The sequence below is a fragment of the Manis javanica genome, chromosome 3, assembly GCF_040802235.1.
Source record: "Manis javanica isolate MJ-LG chromosome 3, MJ_LKY, whole genome shotgun sequence".
NCBI classification, from domain to species: Eukaryota; Metazoa; Chordata; class Mammalia; order Pholidota; family Manidae; genus Manis; species Manis javanica.
This window is the reverse complement of record NC_133158.1, coordinates 106,096,326-106,121,267: the sequence shown is the minus strand read 5'-3', so window position 1 is coordinate 106,121,267 and position 24,942 is coordinate 106,096,326. Positions and strand designations below refer to the sequence as shown.

General features: G+C 32.6%; 1 long non-coding RNA gene across 1 annotated transcript in view; it reads right to left on the bottom strand.

Annotated features, from left to right (window-relative positions):
* Positions 1-6,410: 6,410 nt before the first annotated feature.
* LOC140848188 (uncharacterized) overlaps positions 6,411-24,942 on the bottom strand; it is a 44,630-nt gene continuing 26,098 nt past the window's right edge. The window contains exons 2-3 of the long non-coding RNA XR_012128740.1: positions 9,382-9,429; positions 6,411-6,599 (exon numbers count right to left, since the gene is read on the bottom strand). This is a non-coding gene — a long non-coding RNA (uncharacterized lncRNA). The remainder of the gene's footprint in view (positions 6,600-9,381; positions 9,430-24,942) is intronic.

Below are 24,942 nucleotides of genomic sequence, written 5' to 3'. Positions count from 1 at the left end.
AGCCAACTATTAAAGTATTAATCAGGGCCATCCAAGTGTTTTTGTATATAGGAGTAATTTTTAGCACTACCAGATTCACATCTATTGTTAACATAGCTGAATTTCCTTAAGTGCCACTATTTTTATTTTTAATAAAAGCAAATGTCAGGTGAGAATGACTAGGTGGTACAAAAAGATATTTAGAAATCACTTGAATAAAGTGAAAACAAGGCCAGTTCAAGTGCAGGGTGTCAGAGTGTGGTGGAAGGAAGATACTTAGCTTTTTGTTTGTTTGGTGTTGGTCAGGAAGAGAGTTGATAAGGCCACTTCCTTGACCCAACTTACTGCCTTCTACTATTCATCTGTTCTAGACAGGGCAAGTGTCTAATATACTAATTCCTATGGGAATCTATACTTAGGTAGGGCTGCCATCACTAAATACTACAAGACTGGGCGACTTACACACAGAAATTCATTTTTCATAGTTTTGGAACTAGGTGTCCCAGATCAGTTTTGGGGTCTTCTGAGGCCTCTCTCTTTGGCACACAGATGGCCACCTTCTCACTGTCCATGCACAAGTTTAGTGTCTCTCTGTTTGTGTCCTAATCTCTTCTTATAAGGACATGAGACATACTGAATTAAGGCCCATTCCAATGTTTTCACCTTAAATTAATTACATCCGTAAAGACCCTGTCTCCAAATAAGGTCACATTCTGAGGTATTGAGAGTTATACACTAAACAAAAATTTGGGGTGGACACAATTCAGCTCATAACAAAGGGCAACTGAAATTTACGAGCACTCTTATTTGCCATCTTTGTTTCAGACCATCTGTCCCTCTCTTTGCTGTCACCTTAGATTCTGTTACAGTATCAGCAAATCAAGCAGGGACCAATTTCAGAAACTTATTTTCCTGCATTGCCATGTTCCCGGCATTCTCCCTCATTCCTGTAGCTTTATCAGTCTCTGCAGAGAGCTGTTTCTTCCTTACTCAGGCTAATTAGCAGGGTATTTAAAACCCATCAGATAAAGTAAATTATATTGCATCTCAGCCTCTTTCTGAGGCAAAACAATTCTTCACTTGAGGCTTAGATGAGATAAATTTCAGATCAGAAATCATTGTGGAAAATTTAGGAAACACACATTCATCTATTAAATTCTTTTCTTAACCCTGATCTTGTTTTAAGCAACTTATAGCTCTGGCTCTACAGTATATGCACCTTAGCATTATATATGAATAAGGGAGACAGGGTGCTATGGGGCATAAGGGACTTAAGAAAGTACAACATATTTATTAAATTTATTAAGATATTAATATTCACTGTATCAACATTAAGTGTTTTGTGTCCAGGTTGTCACCTAAAGCTTACAAATGGATAAACAGTGTCATCTATTGGTAATACATAATTAATAAAACCTGAGACAGTAATGAGAAATCTCTAGCTTTTCAAGGAAGTAAAAGTGGAGGACAGAATAATTAGCTCTCTAAGCCTTGATTCAAACCAACTAAAACCTTGTAAATGAAAGTCTGCACCTTAAACTAACATTTTAAGTAAATGATCTACTGTGGTTGATGGATTATTATTTTTTTCATCCTCAAGTTTTTTTCTTTCTTTTTCTTTTTCTCTGTATTTTAGCTCCCAAATCCTTTATAAAGATAATTTTTTGATCTTTAAAGAATCTTGTGGCAAGTAGTAATTTGGTGACTCATGTCTAATAAGATTAGATAATAACACTACCATTAGTGAATTTTCAGCTTGTTTTAGAAGCGCTGATCAGGTATCTGGCAAAGCTTTGTCATATGCTTGGGAGATAATGTGGCAGTCTCATAACCAATATGTGTACAAAAACAAATTGTTGTAATGGAAGTTGTTTTATTCCCCAAGTGGGGAAAGTAATCAAATACATAAATTGAATTTCTGATATTCTACTTAATTCATTAGTCTTCATCTACACTTGATGCTATTTTTATGAAGATTCTTTCTTTATATATTCTCCTTATATCATACAACAATCTTTTTAATGTATGTGTATACAGATCATCCATTCTTTCGGAAAATACTAATGTTAATTTTCAACCTCTAGAACGGAATATTTCACCATATCATTATATGTCAAGTTGGTTATCATCAAAGTCCAGCTGGTCCTCTTTTTTATACCTTCCAATACGGTGATTGTTTTGCCTTGAGATGCCAGGGAGACATTATACTCACTGACTGCAGCCAGTGAGAACATCTTTGGAAATATTCTCTCAAAAAAGGGTGGACCGATTCTGTAGGTGTTGGAATACAACCTTCCAAATATACATTTCCTTCTATTTAATAATTTTTTTTGAAAGTTCATCTTCAATTGCTTTTGCTTGTTTGTTTCGTATGGTAATAATTTTTATTTGCTTCTTCTCTGTGTTCCCATGGCTTTACCTGTAAAGTAGCAAGTTGCTTTTTAGGATACAGGCCTGGCTGCAGTACCAAACGATCAAAAAATAATGGCAAATTAAATAATTTAGAAATGTTTTTTTTCATAACAATCTAATATTCAGCAGTCCTAGAAAGGACTGGTGGTGCCATTGTTTGAAGAAAAAGGTTTCCTTCCACCTTGTTGCTCTGCTTTTCCCAGAAGACACCATTGTGCTTGGCAAAATAGAGCATAAATTAAAAGACACAAGGCAAGAATAAAAGAAGCCCATTTTCTGTCCTCCTAGCTCTGTGTTCTCACCGGGGGTGGTGTCCACTCAGAGAAAAGGGCATCTTCTTTTCCTTGGTTCAAAGAACAGGTGTTGGCCTTCTTTCTAGGTGTGCAGAATGCTGTGAACTTTTATGCTGCCCATGTTTAGTTTCTATTGCAAAGGCATGAATTTTCTGATGGGCAGACTTTCATGAGTGAAGGTAAATTAAAGAGCTGTTAATGTAACCATTGCTTTTGAAATGTGATAAGTTCAGTTCAGATCTTGGGCTTTGCAAATAATTGCCAATTACTATAGTTAACAGTAGTCAAATATGTTGGTCTTGTGTTCTTTCTCTCTTCACTTGTTTTGTTTTATATTTTTATATATTTAAGAAAAGTATTGAAAGAATTGAGATTCATATAGTAAAGAAAATAATGAAGCTTTCATCATTTAGAGATAATTGGATGATTGGCAGAACATATGTATATAAATAAGCTTATAAATAAATGAAATGATTGAAATCATATTTGTTACTGTGAATGTTTGGCATGTTAATATTTTCATATATATACTGCTTCTATGAGCTGAGAAGATTGACATCTGTTTTTGCACACCCTGTGGAGTGGAACATAAGAATATGGCTAATGTCCTAGAAATTGCAGTCTTTAATATGGTTTGTGAAGAAAAAAAATGAAGGAAAGTATCTACCAAAGTCATAGAACCCTGGGAAAGCATTCAGAAATTAAATTTATTCAAACTCTTAAACTAAACAAAAGCATAAAAATTGATGGCCTGGGACATATTATTTAAAGTTAATGGGGATTATAAAGTAGAAAAACTAGCAAAGAAGAGATTAATTAAAAGCTACTACATTTTGAAACCAATTCAAGATAACTCAAGTGAAATTCATAGCTTGCCATCATCAGTGAGGTGTGTGAGCAATGATTATGAAAATCTTAGAGAAACACTCCTCAGTATAGTTAAAATAATGTATCCTTATAAATGTTATTCATGTCTAGATTTTTAAGTACAAGAATAGTAGGACAGAAGTGCAACTAATATGTAAAAATGACCAATAATATATTAAGAAACAATGTGGTGGAATGATAAAGAGCATAGTTCTTGTCACTAGAGAGACCTGGTTTTAATCACCAGGTGCACTTCATGGTAACTAGAGCTTCTGTTTCTCACTTGGTGCATTTGCAAAAGTGCACATTACTAGTGGCCTTCCATTTACAGTAGTTGATGTAAATAAGGCATTGTTTGCCAAATGTTTTGCAAATGGTATGTTATGCCTACAAATGGTAAGAACATGACTGGATAAATTTGAAAAATAAAGTCCATTTTGAATTATTTTATCTTATTTCTCATCAATTATGTTTATTCCCAGATAATCAAATAATTCATATGTGAAAACCAAATGAATGGATGAGTCATTCTCTAGTAATTATTTGCAGAATCTAATATCAGTTTTAATCCTGATTGCCTCCAATGAGCTCTACAACTTTAACAAAATTTTATATTTCTTTGGGTCTGGTATTCCATTCTTGTTGATTGACAGCTGTAGAGATGTAAACATCAATTCTATGAACATTTTAGGGGAACACTCATAAACAGATTTTATGCCTCTAGGGACTCTTTAAATATTTAATAAATATTTGCTACTTCCTGCCTTCAATACATAGAATCTATTGGTCCAGAATAAGAAAATAAACTAATTACTAGAATAGGGGAAATGGCACATTGAAGAATTCTCAGTGTAGCATAGTTAAGTATATTGTACTTCATCAAAAGAAGAAAACGTGAGCAAATATCAATACATCCCAAAGAAAAGATAAGTTGTGAGATAGAAACTGAGAAATTAACAAAGTTTGGGTATAAGAGTCTCAAAAAAAAACAGCGATGTAGAAGAGAGAATAAAATGAATAACTGATAAAAAATGTCATCAAATGTTGGAAATTAATAGGGAAGGGAAATTCAAACACCTACGTAGCAGTGTACATAGTCTTCCAACACACAGGGCATTTGTCTTCTCTAGATTGAAAAATATAGGTAGAGAAATAGAGATATGTCATTAGGTTTTATGTGATTTTAATTAAAATTGTAAACCTTCATGTTTAAAAATAACCTTGTTAATGGTGATTTCAGTTTTTGAACTGGTGTGGCAAAGATACCATTATAGGTCTAGCTGAGAAGCATGGTAACTATCATCCTTCATAAATATAAATATTATTGTTTGATATGGGAAGTCCAGTTCCCTGGGAACACTGATGCTTGAAGAAAGTTTATCAGGAATGGTTTTGTGATCAACAACTGGAAGAAATGAAAGAAGCAAGATTAGGCAGAGAGAAAAATGGGGATGCAATTTAGTCATAATATGACTTTTGTAAAACCCACAGGACTGAGCTGGAGCAGTAATAGCCCCTCAGAGTCCTTTGAGTTGGAGAAAGTGATATAAATCTTTATAGCTACACATCATCCAGTAATTGGATATGGGTTTCTCCTAAGGAAGGAGACATGGATTTGGCACAGTAGTGAGCAATTCCAGGAGTGGAAGGAATAGTTCCTTCAACTTTGTAAAGAGAAATTTGGGCAGTGTAACAGCACAAGCAAGGGACTGAATGCATATAAATGAAGACTGGCTAAACCATACATGACAGTAGAGCCCTAATCTGCAACTTTACAGCTGTTGGCCCAGAAAAGTTAGGACTTGGTTAATGACTACCTGCTTCCTTTTATTTTTTGTTCCCATTATGAACTCAGGACCAACAAGAAAAAAAACCACATAACTTCCCAAACCACATGAAGTGCCCACTTTAAGTAGCTCACTTTCAGCTTCCTTCCACCAACAGTCTCCAATGAGAGCATACCAGAAGGCTTTTATTTCTTTTCATTCTAAGCTTTTCAGCTCTCTTGCCTGACCTTGAGTCTCTGACAAGGAAAAGTGACTGTGGTTGACACCTTGTTATAGCAAGTTCTGAACACAGGGACTCTCTTTGTTTTAATTTGAGCGGTCTTTATTTCCACACCAGACAAAAATTTCCATCAGAACATACCTGAAACATTCCTTTTTTTTTGTTTTTCCTGTAAGGTATCCCCACACCTTGACGTCTCAAAGCCTCTGGCAAACCCAGGTGATGGTGGCTGACCCATGTGCTGTTAACAGCCTCTGAATAAATAGCTTGTACTTATTAGGGTGGTTGTCATTTATCAATTGTTCTCTTAAAAGCCCTACCAAGATATGGCCTGCATTTCTTTTAATATTACTTGATAGTAACTTTTAATTCTAATGAAAGAATTTCTTCTGCCAAAACCAAACTGGAATCACTAGATCTTCTCTTTAATCCTTAACCTTAATCTTTTTTCTCTAAGGTCATTAGTGACCTCCTGATGGCTGAAACTGCCCATATTTTTCTCTCCCTAAAATGCAAGTTCCAGAAAATGAGGGACTGTATCTGTTTCATTTCCCACCATGTCTCTAGATCCCAAAAGACTATGTGAATCATGGTGATTATTAAATTAATATTTTCTATATGAATAAATTAATATATGAACCATTTTTATGTCTATATGATGAACTCATTTTTTCTTCTTTTCCACAAACTCAGATCTACTTTCTTGCCATGTTATCTATACTGGTGAATGGAATTGGCTAATTATTCAAGTCAGAAAATTTTTAGCCATCTTAGAATTCTTCGTTCCCACCCATAATAATCAATCATTAAATGCTTTAGTTTTATTTCTTAATTAATTATTGAATTGTTCCTCTTTTCAACAAACCCACAACCAGAGTCTCATTTCTTCATGAAGCAATCGTTTCTCAGTTGATCAGCATCTGGTCTCAAGATCACAAAGATATATTTTCTTATATCTAAGTTATGTGCATAATTGAGAAGACATGAGATTCTTGAGATATATCTTGAAATCCAAGTTGTTTTGTTCTGCAGTACATTAAACTGTCATTAGGCAGATGGAGACATATGAAAATGATTGAATGCCAAACAGCCATTTATAGACTTTATGCAGACAGTAGAACAGATCATACCTACCATGGTAATCCCACTACCTATTATAGTTCATGGTATATTTAGTAATTTTGTTACCTAGAAATTCCAGGGTTGTCTTCATTTTCTTCATGGAAATTGTATTGGAACAAAATCTACTTATACAGTGTAAGCAAACTCTCAGAATTACCCTTATATATGTTTAAGGCAGAAAGTATGCAAAATAAGAATATAAAGTAAAAGCATATATTTTGTAACAGAATTTTGAAACTAGTATACTTTTGAATATAGGTGATTATTTTACACTAATGGAAATCAAAGCACTCTTATAATGTCTACACAATACCAACGTCTGTCTTGAAAATAATTTAATAATCACATTAGAACATATAATATTGGTCAGTTTGGTTGATGATACTAATATTTTGTCTTTGTTTTAAGTGTGAAAATATCATATAAAACGTGTAAATAGCAGCTTTTGAATAATACTTTTCTCTACTCCAAATAATCTTTCACCGATCCTTCACCTCATTCAAAGCATTTAGATAAAATTCACTTTATACTCACACACATATTTTTCCTTTCACACATTGCAGTAAAGGCAGATAATGTTTTTTTCAACATCTCTTTTGTTTTTAAATTTAACAAATTCTATATTCTGTGTAATTATTTATTACAGATTGTTTTAATACTGATTGTTATTGTAATATTGTAACTATTGAATCTGATAAAGTTTGAGCTCCCTTCTCCAGTTAAAAGATATTATATATGCTCTTTTTGCTGCCCCAATTTCATTCTACATACACCCTAGTGACAAATAAGCTCCAATTTTCATCTGAGGAACCAACTTCTATTCCTATCATTTCATATGGTCTGGAGAAACTGGCTACGCCCACACTCAAGAAATAAAACATATGATATCCCATCCAAAGATCATCAATGTGGAGTTATGAACTAAACTATCCCAATAAAGTTGAAAAGAATCCCATATACCACAGATTTTTAGTATACGTGGTACAGGTAAAATAATGTGGTGACTAAAGAATTACTCATTATTTGAAAAGGATGCTGTAAGGATTCATATTTAACTCAGAAAATTACTAAAACATAGGTGATTGGTTGTTTAGACTGCAGTAATAATCTAGAAATGCATATTCACTAGTGAAGTCTAGCTATTAAGTGTTTAATATATTGCTATATAGTATTTTCTGTTAATCTGCCTATTAATGCAATTTATTATTAGTTCATTGTATAGATTACTGACTCTCACAAGTACAAGAGCAGATAGATTACATAACCAAATTAATTATGCTAAGTATAGATAGCTTACTAACCAAATTGATTATATAAATCAAATTATTTCATATAATCTATTACTGGAAAATTCTTATAAAAATTTAAAAATTTGAATGCGTTATTCAATAGCTAACCATAATCATAACATAGCACATTCTCTGCGATACTATTCAAATGTTGAAAGCAACCATTTCAAATTTCCTATTTTATGGGAATATATAATCACATAGTTGTCACCCTTTCTAAAAGGATTCCCATTAGAAGAAGTTCATGCAAATACAGTCTCTGACGTACTATCCCTACCTCAGATTTCCTCATACTTATCTGCAAAAATAACCAAAGAAATTCTATTTAAATCCTTTCATTTAGAAGTGCTGGTCTACCATTAACAAATTCTAAGTGATTTATTCTTCATAAATGATAACTTACTATTTTAAAGAACTACCTAAAATTATTGATGAAATGGGATATGATACCTCTATAAGTATTCCCTTAGGCATTGCCAATATTGCTTACTTTAACCAATACATATCAGTTGTAGAGATTACTTTTGTGATTTTGTATTTTGAAATTATTTGATGGCTGATCTGTAGTCTTAAAGTATTAACTTTCAGTTAGGCAGATAGTAAAAGGATTACTATAATACTCTAAGTAGCTAATGGAAGTGATCAGATGTCAAGTATTTCCATCGTTTTGTACCTTTGTTCTGTATAAACATTGATTTAAAATAGATAGCTTCTGAGTAGTTTGTAATAATAAAAAATAGAGTGGACAATTTATTCTTGCATTCCTAGGTTTTAAATATAACAAGAAGGATATATGAATAAATAAAAATCACCTTAATAAGATTATTTTATTAGTATTTTCCTATGTCAAGCCTGAGATAGACATCTAGCATATAGCATTATCTATACCTTCATTGGTTCTATAAATATGTTCACTTTTGGTTCAATATTTAAATAATAAACAATTTTATATCTGATATATATAATATGTAAAATACATAATTATATATGTGATTTCTTAAATAATGACATAAATATGAAAGACTAAGAAATGTCACTAGCTGGTAATGATCTACTCTAAAAAGAAAAAATACACAGGTAATATATAAACAATAATCAGACAAGGCCATTACATGACTCTGGTAGAAAAAGTCACAGACATACACATTCCATTTTATATATTATGTATGAAAAAAGACACACAGACAGTATACAAATAAAAAAATACCTCAATACCCCCCACACTTGACTATAATAAAGGCTTCTTTTTCAATTAAAATTATAGTTCTATTTTAATTTTCCCAGCAAGATATCCAGTCATCTATTTGCACTGACTCCTCATCAGCATCTAATTTAGAACTGGCCTCAATTTCTATATACTCTTCTTAAAATTATCTCCAATAGATGAACAGACCATTAACCACGCTTCTAACCTTCTTAACATGATGACCCCTTGTTCCTCTGGTGTATCCTCTTCCTTGCTGTAAGTTAAATAAACAGAGCATTGTTTTACTATAGGTGTGTTGTTATTGAGCTTAAAGAAAAGTGAAGGTTCCAATCACAGTTTGGTTGAGATTGTAATATCTGGGGACTAAAACACTTGACTTGGTAATGGTGTACACTTCCATGAACTTTGCATGCCCACCTACATTAAAACACCCTGCCTTGGATGATAAATTTACTATAGGCTTCATGGGCATGTGACCTGTGTAACTGCATAGGGCCTTATGTGAATAAACACGGTAATTCAGCAGACAAAGAGTAGCAAAGCCAAAATTGTTCAAGAGGCAAAGTTCAGAGGCAAAGAAAATTTTATTCAAGACCATTGCAATAGAGGACTAACACCAGAACACAGTCTGAAATCATCTCCACTAAAATAAGGAGTATATTAATTGCAGTATTTATCCCTGTGCCATTGGCTTGTTTTGCTTAGCATAATGTCTCCCAGATTCATTCATATCATTGCAAATGGCAGGATTTCCTTTGTTTTAAAGGCTAAATATAACTGTTATATATCCATTATATCTATATATCCATTATATTTATTATGTCTATGTATCACTTTTCTTTTACTCATTCAAGTACCAGTAGATATTTGTGTTCTTTCCATAAGTTGACTATTGTGAATCATGCTATGATCAACATGAGAGTGCAGATATGTCTTCAAGATCCTGATACCAATTCTTTTGGGTATATATGTAGAGGTAGAATTGCTGCAATGTATAGTATTTGATTTTTAATTTACTGAGGAATCACGATACTGTTTTCTGTAGTGGCTGTACCATTTTTCATTCCTACCAGCAGTATAACAGTGTTTCTCCACACTCTCTCCAACACTTATCCATTGTTTGATAATAGCTAACCTAACTGGTGTGAGGTGATATCTCATTGTGTTTTGATTGGCACTGAATAGTGATGATGAGCATCTTTTCACATACACTAGTAGACAACTGTTTATCTTCCTTGGAGAAACGTCTATGCAAATCCTTTGCCCATTTTTAAATCAGGTTATTATTTTTTGCTATTGAGTTTTAGGTGTTCCTTATATATTTTGGATATTAAACCCTGTCAGATATATAGTTTGCAAATGTTTTCTCTCAATACGTACATTGCTTTTTCATTTTGTTGATTGTTTCCTTTGCTATGCAGTTTTTAGTGAACTAAAATCAAGAAATAGAAAGGATCATAAGAATCTATTATGAACACTAGAACACCAACAAATTGGATAACTTAGATCAAATGGGTAAACTGCTAGAAACATAAAATCTAACATGATTGAGACACAAAGAAATAGAAAAAATTGAACATTTCAGTAATGAATGAGAGATTAAGTTAGTAAAAGGTAATAATAATAAATACTAATAACTCTCAACGAAAGAAAATTCCCAGATCAGATGGCTTCATTGGTAAATTTTTACCTAACATTTAAATATATCAATCCTTCTTAAACTCTTCCAGAAAACTGAAGAAGAGGGAACCCTTCCAGTAACATTTTATGAGGCAATGTTACCCTGATATTAAAGCCAAATAAAAACACTACAAGTAAAAAACAGCAACAAAATCTGCTGTAAGTCAATATCCCTGATGAATATAGATGCAAAAATCCTCAGCAGAATATTAGCAAACTGAATTCAATAGCACAATGAAGGGATCACACACTATGACCAAGTAGGATTTGTCTTTGGAATGTAAGAATAGTTCAACATATGCAAACCAACTAATGTGATACACCACACAAATAGAAGGAAGGTAAAAGCCACACAATCATCTCAATAGATGCAGAAAACACATTTGACAAAATTCAATACTCTTTCATGGTAAAAACTTTCAACAATCTAGGTATAGTAGGTACCTACTTCCACATAATAAAAGCCTTATATGAAAGCTCACCACTATCATCATGGTCAGTGGTGAAAAATGGAGAGCTTTTCCCTTAAGTTAGGAACAAGACAAGTATGCCCACTCTCATCATTTCTATTCAGTGTAGTACTGTAACCACAGTCAGAACAACTAGGTAAGAAACAAAAATAAAAGGCCCTCAAATCAAAAAGGAAGAGCTAACACTATCTCTGCAGATGACATGATTTATTTGTAGAAATCTTAAAGATTCCACGCACACACATACATGCACATACACACAAGCTGCTAGAACCAAAATTCACAAAAAAATAAGTTGTGTATTTATACACTTATAAAAAATTATCCAAGAAGGAAATTAAGAAACCAATCATACTTAAAATAGCATAAGAATACTTAAAACACTTAGGAATAAATTTAACCAAGGAAGCAAAAGCTTTGTGCATTAAAACTACGAAACACTTGTGCAAGAAATTAAAGCAGACATAAATAAATGAAAAGACATTCTGTGTTCATGGGAAATACTTCATATTGCTAAAATGTCAATACTACACAAAGAAATCTGCCAATTCGATAATATCCCCATCAAAATGCAGTGGTATTTTTTATAGAAATAGAAAAAACAATCATAAAACTCATGTGGAACCACAAAAAAGAAAAACAAAACCAAAGTAGCTGAAGCAATCTTGGAAAAGAAGAACAAAGCTGGAGGCATCGTACTTCTTGACTTGTTATTATATTACAGTTACCACAAAGTAAAATGGCATTGTACTGATGTAAGGACAGACATATAGTCCAATGGAACAGAACAGAGAGCTGAGAAATATATGTGTGCATATACGGTCAGCTTAATTCTGACAAGGATGCCAGTAATATACAGTGGGGAAAAACAGTTTCTTCAATGAATAATGCTGGGAAAACTGTACACCAATATATAAAGCAATGAAATTAGACTCTATCTTACACAAGCAAAATCAAAAAGGATTGAAGACTTAAGTGTAAGATCTGAAACTGTAAAACTAGAGGAAAAAGAAAGAGAAAACTTCTTGACATTTGTCTTGGCAATAATTGTTTGGCCATTGCACCGAAAGCACAAACAGCAAAAGTAAAACTAACAGGGAGGTAAGAGGCTTTTAAAAGGCTTGCATCCAAAGGAACAGAGTACAAATATTCTGAAGCAAATGGTTTAACAAAAGAAACAGTACTAGAATTTTTTTTAAAACTTCTTTTCTCATGTGTTACCTCTAAAATTAAGTGAAGGTATTGTTAACACAGAGGGGCCACATTTTCCTCTTAAACCAGAACACTTTTGAACACAGAAAGTAGACAATGACATTCTAAGAAATATGACTAACTAAGCAACTCTATGGTATTATTCCTTAGTGTTACTTCTGTGCATGAGCCAGCCATTTATGCCAAAAATGATGACAGGCAATTACTTTACTGAAGTAAAGGCAACAATGAGGCAATCCATAGTTTCTTTGGCTTTCACTCCTTACTCATTGGTAAGCCAAAGGTGGATAATGTTAGTAGAATATGCAAATACAAGAAGTAAAATAGAGTGTATGAGTTTTATGCAATATCTCCACTACAGTGGTAAGAACATACATGGCATATGTATCCACTAGCTATGAATGTGAATTGTGTGATTTAGGTGATTCTGTATGCAAAATAAATGCTGTTGTATTAGTATCAAAAACTGCACAATATGAAGATGAAAGGTAAAGTTCATGCTAATAGTTTACAATTATTTTTATTCTATTAGAGTGACATTAAGTAGCAAGTAATGTTACTGTAACAAGCTTAAAGAAAATATGATACATTTTTATATGTTAAAGAATTATGTTGTCCTGCTTTACAACAAAGGTTTCTCACACACATTTTCATTTAGCACTGAGCCATACACATTATGTAGGTCACCCTGAAAGGAGTAAACATTTTTCTGAATCTGGGATCTGAATATTCCACAGAGTTTATCAGTGCTAGGTTTATATTTAGCTCCTCGGACTTTGAATTCTGATGGATGTATTATACCTTGATAAAATATGCCTTCTAGCCTTCTAACATGATTGGGTATGTCTACTTGCTTTTTATTCCCTGCCTATGTATTCAGTGTCATAAATTCTCATCTTTCAGAGGAAAGTCTGTGGGGAAGAAATAAGCATAGGCTCACTGATCCCATCTGTGTGTTTGCCCTGATAGCTGATGAATTCAAAGTACCTCAGAGCCACATATTTGGGAAGACCTTATGACAAATTTTGTTTAAGGTTACTTTTTGATTCCTTATAAGCTCTTCTATCTGTTCTAATGTTTTATCTCTAAGAATTGCATTTTACAGTTCCTTCAGCTCAAAGTGATGGACTTGGGGGATCACAGTCAGTGGTAGTATTTGGTCAGATCCTAGTGATACATGTTTGCCCAAATGCCATTCTTACTGATGTCATTCTCATGGAACTGAATCTACCTGAATCCATGTCCATCAAGTCAATGTGTCTTTCATGTCTTCCTAGTATAATTTAAATGACTGTATCTTTCTGATTTTCTTAAAAAAAAGAACTTTTTGGAATTTCAGTATTAAGAGAATTTACATGTGACAAATGAGTAAGACTTTTTATTTGAAATCTATCTTAGAACAAAAAAGGAAGCACAATCCCAAATACCCAAGAACTTACATTTTTTACTGTATGCTAAGGCTTTCAAATACAGTTAGACTCATAAGTTTTCTTTGTACAAGACTTTTCAGATCTCAGAGAGAAAAGAGGAAAAAAATAAGCATCCTTATGTGAAAATTCTGTGCCTTGTCTGTATAAATGAGAGATCATTTTGTTTAACATTGGGACACCATTCTCCTTTGCTTCCATACCTCTGGGCTAGAAGATTTTTAACCATGTAGTCTTAGTGAAATTTTCAAGGACCTAAAATAAATACTTTTGATACAGGTTTTAGTGACTCCTGACCTGTGTTTGTCAAAATAGGTTTTCCTACATCCAGGCTTTGTCTACCCATGAGGAAGATGATCAACCTTATACACTGATCATTTCTTATCTATTGGTGGCCAATTCTTTCTCATTTCTTTTTCTTTTTTCTTCCTTACTTCCACTTTATCTCTTCTCTTGAATGAAATTAAATGTTTAATAGTACATTTTATTTTGTCATTATGTATTCTAGAACTATGTAACCAAGTAGACTAAAACATTTTCAAAAGACAGAAATCAAATCAAATGTTGAGAATTAAATAGCCTGAGTCTTAAAAATTCTTGCCCAGATTGTAACTCATAGGAAAAAGTTCAACTATGTATTTGAATAATGACTTTGGTTATGTAGCTACAGCAGGAGGGGTGTCCTGCCCAGGGCAAGTTATTTATGAATTTGATGAGCCTTGAAGAAAAGTAAGGGCAAGAAGTCGGAAATTAATGGAGTATATTCTCATGGCTCAGTCTCTCCTGGCTCCTGTCAGTGGCTCCCCTGGCTCCCTCCCTTTTTTCATGGCACTGAACCCCCAGCTGCACTGCTGGAGACCCCATCTCCCGCAGCTCCTGAGGTATCTCTCTCAAGCCTCACTACTCCACCCATCTCCTGCACCAGGAGGAATTCTGTGGGTGGGTCCCTGGTGATTGGCAGGCACCTGACCAATTACGTACCAGGAACAGAGGGGAAGAGAGAATAGGTGCTTCCTCTCCAACTTTACCCTGGACCAGCAATCCCGTGACTGACTAGCCTCCCTGCCCTGGTAAAACATCCCATCAATGTGTAAACAGGATACTTATTAAGGCCAGGAGGGAATCCTGGTCAGAAAACTCCATTTTTCCCACAGGTTACTAGGTTAAAAACCAAGAAAAAATTATCTTGGTTATCAAATTACAAAATAAGAAGGGCTTTATGCATTGCTTAAAGGATCTGTACATGTAAACCTAAAACAAAGATTATTTATTGTGGTAGAGAAGGATTCTTGTCATATTTCTATTTAATAGATGATACTTTGGACAAATTAGAGTCTAAGTCTTTTTTAGTAAAAACAGTTTTTTGTCCTTTTTATAATATGATCATGTAAATGTAACAGAACTACAATATTTTCATTTTATAAAACATAGGTTTAATTTCTTATAACAAACTTCTATATACATTGTTTTAAAGATCAACTAAGCTGTCCTTGTTTCTACAAATTATCTAAAATTCCAAAAATATTTCAAATTTAATCATACAAAATTTTATTAGTGAAAAACATTTTAAATGGCATTTAATATTGTATAATATTATAATGCTAAACTATGTATGACTATTTTATTGACTCAAATTTTAACTTATGTTTCCTTGATTATCCTCAAGACAGGAGCCGAAAATATTAACTGTTTATACCTAGATTGCTAAATAATAAATTGATATAATTTATACATACAAAGTTTCAAATTCAGTCATTAAATTTAGTTTCATTATATTTTTAAAAATCCTTGGGTTACTAAATATTTATTATTGGCATTTATTTTATGTTTCATAAATTGGACATATTCTAACAGAAAGTACAAATACCTTGGAGATATATGTATATGGAGAGAGAGATATAGTATCACTTTGAGATTTGTAAATGTGATATAAAATGTATTTTGTTGGAAAGAAAAACCTAGATAGTTTTTGAGTTCCTTCCATTTTCTCGTTTTCTTACCTTAGTCTGTCATTTTATAATATCTATGGATTAAATTTTATGTTTTCAAAACTTGGTCATATTATGGGTTATATGGTTTTATGTTATTTGATTCCTCATAAATTATCAAATATTAAAACATTCTCTATTAGCAAGAATAGTGTTACTATTGTGATAAACAATAGTCTTGGCATCAATTCCTTGGTGTTTTCTTAACAATATACTCAGGCAAGAAAACTGCAACATAAAATACCAAGTACAATTCCCATCTTCTCTCCCATCTATCTTTCCATACCTCCATATATCCATCATATATTTATTGGGTATTTATTATATGCCAGGAATATCAATGAGCAAAACTGAGGTTTTTTTTGTGGAGTTATATTTTATCAGAGTTAAAGAGACAGTAAACATAAAGAGGAGAAATAGTTATCTACTATGGGTGGTGAAAAATGTTATGTATGCAAATAAACAGAATAGAGTAAGATAAGGAAACATGGAGTGTCAAGAAAGGAAATAATGTTTTTAATAGACTGTAGGGTAGCCCTCTTTGAGAAGGTGCCATTTGAGCAAAGACTTGAAAAAAATAAGACCCTAATTTTATTCATAGCCTGGGGAAGACTTTTCCAAGAAGACAAAGAGCCAGTGAAAATGACCCAAGGTGATAATATGTTAGGCGAATGCAAAGTACCAGAAGAAGGGTAAGTGCTCTTAGGATAGAGTCTGTAAGGTAAGAGCAGTAGGAGTGGTCATAGAAATAACTGGACAGGGGACTGATGTATAGTCCTATGTGACACCTTGAAAGGAGAAGCCCTTGCAGGATGTAGAGAAAAAATTTATATGATCTAACAGCTATTAAAATCAAACAAAGAAAATAACCACCCTGGTTTCTCTGTTGATAATAAACTTTAAATGAGCAGTTACAGAGGCAGTAAACACAGTTTAAGAAAATTTTAGAGTAACCTGGTTGAACTAATTTGGAGGTTTAACTAAGAATGGTAGCAGAAGAGGTGGTGAAAAGTAACTAAATTTTGGCTATACTTTTAAGGTAATTGGAACAGGATTTCCCATCCCTTGGTCATAATTACAAGAATCTGATGTTTCATCTAATTTTAGAGATAGAGCTATCTTAGAATAACACAAAGAATTATGGTGGATGATTTGTGTAGGATATCTACCAATCTTCTCTCTATTGGGTACTTGTACTAATCATGCCAGTATTTAAGCTACATTATTCCTTATTTGTGTTCTCTTTAAGTAACCCAATTTACATTGGAATTTTATAAATTAATATTTGTCCAGTCATCAGCCACCTTGTTTGAAATTTACCTTTGTCAATCCCAAAGGAAAGGTCAACTATGTACATAAATAAGATGAATAATAGTTTGTGGATTGATTCATGTACATAAAATAGCATATTATTAAGAAATGTTTAACTTTTCATTTATTTGAATTGCAAACTGAAACAAGGGGATTTGCTTATAAGATTCATTTTTTTATTTAACATTAATGTAGGTTTAGTTGGCAAAATTGAGTATCCTGAGGGTTCTTATGTTTTTTCCTTACAAAAATGATAGGTAATGGAAGTGGAATTCACAAATAAATAATCTTAGACATTATTTGATTAAAATATCATATTTATATTTCAAATACCAGATTTATAGTAATTGTGATATCTTAAAGACAAAAATAAGCAATTTAGGTTGATAATTTAACTATTCCTACCTTAAATAGGAATGTTGAACTACAAATTAAATGATTCTAAGTGCTGTTTCTGGCATAATGAGGCACAAATAAACTGCCATCTGTTCCATTTACAATCACTATAAAAAATAACACATAAAGTGAATCATATTTTTGAATCTTATTTAAGGTATTTATAAGAAAATTTTCAAGATATTTCATGGATTGAAATAATATACAGAGGGATAGAGAGGGTAAAAATTATACAGAAGCAGCAATAATGAGAAATACTAATGACAATATAGGTAAAAAATCTGTTTTATTCATTTCTACTGCTGTAAAAATGGGAAAGATTACATAGCAATACAACTATTTCAGATTTAATACCAGCATCCAAACATACTTCTTAGCATCTTGTTAAATCACAAATTGAACATATATATATATACACATATTTTTTCCTCTGATTTTCAAGATATGTTTTATCCTTTATGTTCAAAGAGTACAGAACAACTAGAGAAACATATTAATGGCAAACTAAATGAGGAAAATTACATATAATAAGCACAAAAGTCTCAGAATCTACTCATAGATATCTTCACATATTTAATTTTCACTTCAGAAAACTTCTGATATCTTGGCAAATGCATCTTTGGGTCTTATGAAATTAAAAAGTCAGTAAAGATTCAGGTAATTAAGAAAAACCAAATTTGAAGGTTATATAAGAAAATGTAGTTATCATTTATTGAATATCTGAGAAGTCCCTCAGTTTCCTAATTAATTAATTTCAAATTCTGTTTTGGTTTGAATAAAATTATAATATTTTTCTAAGAATTTAAATGATCTATTTGCTTTCGTATATGGATAAATAATATCTTCTGTATATAATGTTCTAAATCTACTTCTATAGATATAGATATAATATATACCATCTGTGTTCTCACATGCTTTTGTTTTTGTAATATACGTAATCTAGCCAAGGTATCAGTTCCCCTTCTGCCTGACTGTAAAGCCTGTTCAATCTGGTGTTCATTACAGCACTTATAAAAACCCCTTTTGGCAAATGTATACTCGTATATGCATGTAAATATGCTGGTGCACTGATGGAATATTTTAATTCTGATACAATATGTGTTGACAACTAAGTATGATTTAGAAAATATTTGGAATAAGGTAAGTAAAACTTTACCATTATTTCACATCTCCCTGTACTTTTTTCTTTTTTTGAAAAAATGTGTTACAGATCATATATGGACGATGTGGGTTAGAATTTTATTTTTTCACATACAGGTTTGAAATTTGAAATTTTGAATTTTTAAATTTCATAAATAATTAATTTTGTGTCTGCTAAAATAAATGGCCTATAATTTCTAGTCCACTAATAGCAAAAATAGCTATTTCTGAAATATGTTTGATATTATATTTATTCCAATAAATTATAATGCTAAAATTAGCAGATAAGCTATCTTACTAATGTTTGCTTCCAAATCACATAAAAAGAGTGTGAATAAGCTTTTAGTATATATGAGGATGCATTTGCCAGAGAGGAAAATCTTAGGTCCTTTGAGTGTATATGTCTGGAATGAAAATATATAAATTATTGGCTTGTTTTAGAAGGAAAAATTGTGCAAGAGTTGAGTAAAAATTTATTAGGCTAATTAACTGAAAAAATATGATATTACTGTTCAACTGGAACCAACCTAATGAATTTTAAATTAAAAAGTGCTGAATTTTGAGAAATTGATAAAAAGAACATTAACCTCTACATTCCAAAATTTATAGATAAGCTACCTTGAGATTTTCATCTCTTGTCCATAAGAACATTATTTCTTAATCTTAGGTACAGATTAACCTTCAATATAGAACTTCAAGAGTATTCATCATCTAGTCATAAGAAAATGAACTTGAGTTATAGAGGAGTAAATAGGCTTTGTAATAGATTGTGTGTTAAATAGGGTAATTTTTGTGCATTATCAGAAATTTTCTAAGGCAATAATTGTGAAACTTGTCCGGGAACACAAGCAGCTACATAGGGACCACAATGGAAAGAATAAATAGGTGGATTCTTCACTATCAGAAAAGCCCAATTTATACCTGGTGTTCATCAGTGCTGCTTAATATTCCATGAGGTTGAGGATTTGATTTGGGTAATAAAATTGACCAAAATGTATTCCCCCTGGCAAGAGGTAAAATATTTCTGATCCTTATATTCTATTTTTCAAATAAAGAAATAATAAGTGAGGCTGGGGGAGATTACAGGATGAAAAAATGCATATTACAGTCAACCTTTGAATAACCCAGGGGTTAGGGACTGAACCCTGTGAGGTCAAATTTTTGCCTATAACTTTTGACTCTACCCAAACTTAACTGTGAATAGCCTATTGACTTTACGGTAGTAAATGATAAAATAGACTAGCATCTGTATGTATTTTATGCGTTCCTGACATACTTAACTTTTCCTTAATTTTTTAGATACTTCTAGGCTACATGATTCATCTCTGAGTTTTGTTCACATTGTCACAAATCTCCAAAATTTTTCCAGTCTATTTATTGAGAAACATCTGCATATGAGTGGACCTGTGCAGTTTAAATCTGTGTTGTTGAAGGGTCAACTATAAATGCTATTATTCATAATTAGATAATAAATATTTAAAAGGCCACATTGTTTCCATTTTAATGTCATTCAACTCTGCTTTACTTTCCTAGCTCTAAATTTCCTCCAAAGCTTTTCTTGAGTCTCTTCCATAAGAATATTCAGAGCTACACCTTTGTCACCACATTAATACAGTATTTTAAATCTTCTATTACTATTAATGTCATATATTCTTTTGTCCAAATAGAGTATAGTTTTCTTTAGAACTTAATTTTTTGTATGTCCTTGTTGTGTTCTCTTTAGTACTTTGTTCTTTCCTATATCATCTCGATAAATCCAGTTACAAACTAATTGATAAATTGCATTAGTATTTATTCAGGACATTAACATTAAATGCTGGCTACACTGATCACCCAAGACTAAGACATCAAGAGTTGTAATAGTTAATTGAGGCAAAGGGGAAAAATATGAGTGACAGAGTTATAATAATTACAATAAAAGTGTGGTGAGTTTAATAGACATTTAAGTGAGACCTGTAAGAATCTGAGTTGACTTAGCTGTGATGTTTGAAATCATATGTATGGGGTGCTATTGTATAGGAAAGTACATTAAGCTTTCTATATGTTTAATTTAACAAAAGAGTAAATGAGTAATTCAGATTGTTTGAGAAGTGAAAATCTGATTGGTATTAGAGGGAATTTAAACTGAGTAGTTGAATAAAAGTGTATCAAACAAGACAAATATCTAAACAATCATGAAAAGTAAAATAAAGGCATCTCAGTATATTTCAGTCTTTGGGATCTATGATGTTTGCAGCTTTTTATTTCACAATTCCTGAGGCACATCATTGTCATTTTATAAGATGAAATTCTAGCCATTATGCCCATGTACCCAGCAGAAGAATAGAGGAAGAAGAGAGAACAAGGAAAAATTCTGAAATCATACAGATTTCTTTCCTCATTTCTTGGTCTAAATGTCATCACATTAATGATCAAGGTTGTCTAAAAATAGTTATCTATATGGATAGTCACATGCTATTTCAAAAGTTAAAGGTCCATTGGAGAACTTCATGAAAGTAGAATGAGGGTCCTATGATGACAGATAGTAGCTGTACTAGCAGTGAGAAGATTAAATAATATGGGTGACTGTTGAACCAGTGTGTTGTATACTTGAAACTAATATAAAATTGTATATCACCTATATTTAAAAAAATTGAATGAAAGTTGCAGTTAAGATGGTGCTAGTAGTTCCATGATAATAGTAGTAATAAGATGAACAGCAGAACAATTAGAAGTATAGCAGAGAACCAGAAAAAGAGCCAAAAAGAGCCCTCTGGGATCACAGTCAGTGTGTTAGGCTGAATGCCCAGGATATTGGGCAGACTAGAAATTACTGGAAACATTTTCTAATCACATACACATATAAAATCTGCAAAAGATTCACTGGCACAAGAGGCTGAAGTTTGATCTTTCACAGTACATTGGCTGTAAAATAAGCTACTCTGACCCAGAAACAACTCTTAGGAAGCCAAGATTAAAATAAAATCACACCATTCCTGCCAGTCTGCAAGAGTGTGCGCATGCTCAAGACTGCACTGTCTCCAAAGTGATCAGAGAGGGAACATCTAAGCTATTAGTCCCTGGCTAAAACTGGGAAAAAGCATAATCTCCTTGAAATGTGGTCTCAGCCTTCAAGCCATACATACATCTATAGATAAAGGGTAAAAATCTGACAGAGAGGCATAGGTGTAACGACTGACCAATAACTGATTTACACTGACCTATGGACAACCCCTAATTAGACTGGTCTAAAAAAAAATAAAAATGGTTTGATTGAGAGGTTCTATGGCATACCCTTAAACTCTTTAAAGGGAATTTTTATGATTAAATACTCTCACTTTTCAATTTTCTTGAACATTTAGAAAGGTTACACCATCAGACTCTCAGTTTTTTCTCTAGGCATGCTTTCCTGACAGTGCTCAGACCCATCTCTAAATTTTAGTCTCTTCCCACTGGGAGATGCTGAGAATGTCCAAATCATTACATACTGGTTGGTGTTATTCTTATTTAACAGATCTTCCTGCAATATCTTACTTCTCTTGAAGTTTGCTGTATGTAGGAAAGAGAAACCAGACAACATCTCCATTCTGGTTGGATATTGACCAAATTCATTAGCACAGTTTCTACTTTCCACACTATTATAGGTAATAGAGTTGTTAAGTTTCTCTAATTATGTAATAAGGATCCTTAACCTTCCTGTTTCAATACTATGTTCTTTTTACCTTTTTAGCTCTCAGCAACAGCATTTCTTCAAGTTCAGACTTGTATAGTCAGCCAGCCTTCACAGCCTGCATTGTTAAAGTACAGATTTCTAACAATCTGTTCAAGATGATTTAGATTTTGTCTATCATAGTCTTTAAAATGCTTCTAGCCTCCATCCACTGCCAATTCCAAAGCCATTCCCACATTTTAGGTTTTAGTTATGGCAATGCTCCTTCTATGTGCTAGAATCTACATTAGTTTCAATATAGTCTGTTAAGATTTTCTGTTTCTTCCTGAGTCAGTCTTAAGAGGTAGTACATTTCTAGGAATTTATCCATTTCTTGTAGGTTGTTCAATTTACTGGCATATAATTTTTCATAGAATTCTCTTATAATTCTTAGCATTTCTGTGGTGTCAGCTGTAACTTTTTTTGCTTCTGATTTTATTTGTTTGTGTACTTTCTCATTTTTTTCATAAAAAGTCTTGACAGGGATTTCTTTATTTTGTTTATCTACTCAAAGAATCGGTTCTTGGTTTCATGACTTTTTTTCTATTGTTTCTATTCTCTATTTTACTCATTTTTGCTGTGATCTTTATTATGCCCCTCCTTCTACTAACTTTGGGTTTAATTTGTTCTTCTTTTCCTAGTTTGTTTAGCTGTGAGTCTAGACTGTTTATTTGGAGTTATTCCTAAAGGCAGGCCTATATTTCTATGTACTTCTCTCAGAACTGCTTTTGTGGCATCCCACGTATTTTGAACTGTTGTGTTTCTGTTTTCTTACTGATCAATTGGTATCAGAAATCAAAATAATTTATCATATTTTGGTAAGCAACTAGACTAGTAGTTGTTTATATTACTGGACTGTTCAAAATCCTAAACGTTTACCATGCATTTTTATTTTAAAGTTCTGAATTTTACCATAGTTCCAAGAATCAGAATGTATTGATGACTGTACATTCTCTTAGGTGGAAAGATAAGAAAGTTATTTGGACATTGTAAAGGCACCACAGAAAGGAGTGTTAGAGGGAAATACTGTATTGTATGAAAGTAACAATGTTTTTTCTTATGCTTTGACCTTTCAGCATCCACATGAAGACACAAAGGTAAACATGAAACCTGAGCAAAAAGGTGAAGGACATTTTATTTTGGACTTCAAATATCAGTTGAATTATGTAAGTGTGTCATTTATTTTCAATGTATAGTATAATCACTTTGTGTACTGAATAAACAACGTATATTGAGGTCTTCATTTTTATAATCTAGAGACATCATAGATTTAAATTATTGCAAAAAATGTCCCAATAGATGCAAAATTAGATAAGATCACATACATCCTATATTAATACTAATAAATTAATCATTTCTATTTTGTCATATGTGAGATCAGAATAATAGTATTCATCTAATCAGAAATTATTGAAAGAACTTAAATAATATATGTAAAGTGCCTAAGTCTAAGAAAACATCAAGAGTAGGGTTTTAAAGAGATTTTGAGGATGAAGTTTGTGAACTTTGTGGTGAATTCAGTCTTAGGGCAGATCTCATGATTCCCACCTTCTTGTAGTCACTTATATGGGTGATTGTCTCTGTGAGTTTATTGAACCTATTTTTTGTTTATAATTGGTAGACTATGGCAAGGATACACAACATAAGTGATTATGTGTACTTGACTATGAAGTTAATGCTACATAAGGTAGCATCCATCTTGATGGAATGTCTCATTTCCTTGAAACCTTTCATGAAGAAAATAGGCATGTGCAGGCCCACTTGGCAAGGAACTGAAGGTGGCCTCTAGGACTAAAGGTGGCCTTCAGAAGGCAGCCAGCATGTAGTAGTCCTATCAAAAATGCAAGTTTGTAAGCACATTCCTCCCCATTTGAGCCTCCAGATGAGAACCTATCCTTAGCCAACATTCCGAATTCAATTTTGTAAAAGACCCAGATAAGTCATATCTGGACACATGAGCCTCAGAAAAAATAAGACAGTAAATGTGAATTGTTTCAAGTAGCTAAATATGTAGTAATTTGTTACTAAACTAAATTAAAACTAATGTAGATTCTGGCACATAGAAAAGGAGCACTGCCATAACTAAAACCTAAAATGTGAGAATGGCTTTGGAAGTGGCAGTGGATGGAGGCTAGAAGCATTTTGAAGACTATGATAGACAAAATCTAAATCATCTTGAACAGATTGTTAGAAATCTGTACTTTAACAATGCAGGCTGTGAAGGCTCGCTGACTATACAAGTCTGAACTTGAAGAAATGCTGTTGGTGAGAGCTAAAAAGGTAAAAAGAACATAGTATTGAAACAGGAAGGTTAAGGATCCTTATTACATAATTAGAGAAACTTAACAACTCTATTACCTATAATAGTGTGGAAAGTAGAAACTGTGCTAATGAATTTGGTCAATATCCAACCAGAATGGAGATGTTGTCTGGTTTCTCTTTCCTACATACAGC